This window comes from Branchiostoma floridae, unplaced genomic scaffold (genome assembly GCF_000003815.2).
Source record: "Branchiostoma floridae strain S238N-H82 unplaced genomic scaffold, Bfl_VNyyK Sc7u5tJ_1548, whole genome shotgun sequence".
Classification (NCBI taxonomy): Eukaryota; Metazoa; Chordata; class Leptocardii; order Amphioxiformes; family Branchiostomatidae; genus Branchiostoma; species Branchiostoma floridae.
In genome coordinates, this window is record NW_023365749.1 from 192,468 (window position 1) to 196,614 (window position 4,147).

A 4,147-nucleotide genomic window follows, 5' to 3' on the forward strand; every position below is an offset into this window, starting at 1 on the left:
AAAAAATTCAGGGTCTGCGAACTAGCTTGACCGTGAATATCGGTTATGGCATCATGTCGTGTCTCTATATGTAAGTCACAGCATATAACTGGAGAAGCTGAATATGGATTTCATGATATTTGGTATTTGAGTAGCAGTTGCGGAAAGGAAGGTCGAGTTCGAAAACGGTTTGGCGTAGCACTTTTCGTCAGGACGGTAGACAGGCCGAGTGTGTGTGTGAGTTTGTTTGCGGACAGCATAACTCGAGATGTTGCGGATGGGTTTAATGATATTTGGTCGTTAGGCCACACTGACTTAATTTTATGGATGACATTCGCGCGCGCATTGATTTTCGCCTGTTCTCAAAAAAAAAACGTGGCCACATATCACTCCATTTTCAACGCTGGCTAGGTTCTTTTATGCCGGGAAAGGCAGTTTGCCGAGGAAAGAAGTTTGCCGTGGAAAGGAATTTGCCCACGTCCATGCCGATTGTGTCTTAAAGCTAGGGGCACAACCCGCCGTACGTGCAAATACGTGCTGTGTACCAGTCAAAACGTGGGCAATCTTTTGGTATCCGTAAGTGGTAAGTACAGTCTCCGTACAAACTCATAGTCTTATAGTTTACCTTTCCTTTCCTTTCCTTCAAAGAACAACGGAAGCATATATTAACTTAATCTTTCTGTTGACGCTGTTATCATGGTGATATTGGGCCCTAAAAATTCTCAGTTGATGACAAGTTCCTTTACACACCTTGGCTTTATGGTGTTTATTGGTTGACTTGCAAACACTACACGTTTTTGTACACACGGTGGCAGGATATTGACGGCAATCTGAAAACCGTCATAAACCCCCCACCTACATACGACCATTTGAAGTGTATTTACACATAAACTCAAAGCCATTATTGGATGAGAAATATGGTCAAAAATCGTAAGAGTGGGAGAATTACGGAATCTGTTAACAAGCTTTACGAACTCAAAATCGCCGTTGGAAAACCACTGATTTGAGCAGCAAGATTCGGCATTTGCCTAAAATCGCCGACAATTTCTAAAAATCGCTTGATAATCCACATAACATTGGCATCCCACCTAGCAATAACGCGTTAACGATTGCGCCACGAAAAATGAAATAGCCTCAGCTCCGGCGCACATTCTGGGCCACCTCTCTGCCGAGTGGCGTTTCACAACTCCTTCCCAGTCTGAACTGAATTCGAAAAGGAACATGCCGTCAGCAGCGCGTTGTTTGTGGCGCTCCAACCCCACATAAATCTAGCTTTATATACATTTTTGGTCTAAAATTGCAAAAAATCACAAAATTAACCATCATAAAGTGGTGTATGCAAAAGGCATGAATCGAGTCCTGTTTATATATGTCAAAAGCATTCCGACACCAAAGTCACTTGGTCTAATTACCAGGGAACATGAGCCAAAAATGTACATTTTGTCTAAAAATGACCATAAAATCCCAATATTAACCATTTGAACTGGTGTATGCAAAAAGCGTGAATGCATTCCTGTGACTATATGTTATAGGCACATCCATGTAAAATTTCAGGTCATTTGGATTAAAAACCTGGGCACAGAAGCCCAAAATATACATTTTTGGTCTAAAAATGCCCTAAAAGTGCCATAAAATCAAGTCTGGGCAGAACTTGAGATGCCTCCATATCTATTTTTGTTTAGAATACATTCAAATGCATGTGTGCCAAATTTGGTGCTTTTAGACAAATTTGCGCAATTTTTCAGCTATGCCGCTGGACTATCCTATCTGATTTGTCAGTGGAGTTTACTTGGCTATATAACTTGAATGAACACCAAATCAGTTCTGTGTTTCGATAAACGCGGTGTGTTCTTTAACGTGCTCGATATTTGGCTCTCCTTAAACACGGGACGTCCATTTAATGTCCTATCCAAGGAACGGCCCTGGCGTTAGGTACTCATTTCCACTTGATTGCAGTGAGGAAATGCGTGTAAAGTGCCTTTCCCAAGGGTACAAGATCGGTAACATGACCGGATTCGAACCAAGGACCTCTTGATTCTGGACCAAACAACCTGACGTTTCGCCGCCAAACGGTACCTGACACAGTGCGTACGTGCAGCAATGTTATTGCCACAGTTGTTTGATCTAGGTGTTTACTCAGCGCTGCTATCGCGCCTTTGTTGAGACTGAATAGCCGGTAAGAACTTTGGAACAGCGCAAACAGGCGGGGTAGTTGGAAACCAGCCGAGCGTAAAGGAAAGCACAGGATAAAAAGTTACTCTAAATTATAATATTAGTATTTAAAAAAATTGACTTGAGCAAAATCACAATTTAAAGTGGGTGCGGGAACTGACTGAAGTTCTTTCCGTTAACAAGAGTTCGGAGACCTCATATCTCAGTAAATTACTTGCACATTTACATAATCTATGCTTGATTATGTACACCTTTGAATAACTTACGCCGGTTCCAATGTTGATTGTCCAATAATTTACCATTTAGAAGAATTATAGCACTTTATATTGATTATCCAAATTAGGGACGTATTTGCATAATTGGTATCTGTTAATGTTCCACCAGCCACAAACTACATACATTACAGGTATTTGAGTCCTATAATGGAAATCACTACAAATGTATATTTCCCTCATTAATTATGCAAATTAAGTGTCAGTTTGCATAATTTGCACCTAAAGATGTACATATCTGTCAAAGCTACCTACATACCAAATATCATCTAAATTTGTCGTTCAATTACTCAGTTATAGTCCTTAGAAGATGTTGAATAAAACGCCCCTGCAGTTCCAGAGCAACCTGGTAGGGGACCCAAACATACACCACATATTCCTTACTTCATAAGCTATCTGCCACCAACAAATCAAGACCACAGAACATCCAGGTCAAAAGATACAAAACGGATTTCTGCTGCAGTACCAAGGTCACATACCAGGGAGCCCAAAATTGACCTTGACCTTCGTCTTCCTAACACCTACCCACATACCAACTGTTTCAGGCTGTTGTTTTTGTGTGGCTAAATTATTCTTTGAAGATCTGCGAAATACAAAGAGACGGAACTGAGATAAGAAAGTAAGGACTAAAATTCATTGGGTGGTAGATGAATATCGATTATTATACATTTTCAGGATGAGGCAAGATTGTAACGTTGTTGTTGTATTTGGGTGGCTTTTATTCTCCCTAGAGGGGAGCGCCGCATGCAAATGACCCGCGAAAGGAAAGATATGCTAATAAACTGCTGCCCCACGAGCATGACAGCTCCTTTTAACAGGGCCAACAACATGGTTTTCTGGAGACTGGAGACATATCTTCTCGCTCGTTCACAACGAAAGAAAAGCTGTAAAAGGAGAGACATATATACATTGTACCAAAGAGATTTCATCAAGTTGTACCATGAGTATTCATCATTTTGGCGGGAAGAAAGGTGCCAACGTGAGGAATTTGTGCAAAGGATATTGGTAAATACAATTTCTGTCAACAATTTTCCGTCATATTCAATACAAATAAATTTCTGCCTCTTGCGACCGACATCAGGCCCTCGCTGATGATAAAAAATCCCAATGCCGGGTTTAGATGTCCTGGTTGCAAAACAAATTTAAGGCGTTGTATTAATATTAATGAAAGTGTGAAAAAAAAGGAAGGAAAAATAATTCCCAACATGCTGGGCTCGAACTTCCGATCGTCGACTTCCCTGGGTTCGGACATGCGACCTATATTTCTCTAAGGTCAAGTTCTTACAAATTGTGCAATACATATACTTGTAACTTTGCTATCATTGCATTTTTTTAACAACTATATCCACATAGCATGGCTTTTTATGATAAAATATGCGCAATCGTTCTCGACATAATCCATTTCTTCTTGTGAAATTTTATAATATAAATGTAATATGGATATTCTAAGGAATGTTATAACCACATTAACACGTACATGAACATAGATATGCATAGATAGGTCTCATCAATATTCATTCCTCCATTGAACCATTGCTATAGGAATTTCGTGGAACAAGCCGCAAAATGCATTTGCCGATCACAGTTTACCTTTTCCTAATATTACCATCGATTTTATTTGAATTTGCTTCATACTTCGTTCCTTTTCGCACTTTCGGTAGCGAAATTGCGAAAAGGAACGAAAAGGCACGAATTCAAAATGGGAGAATATGAGTTTAGTGATA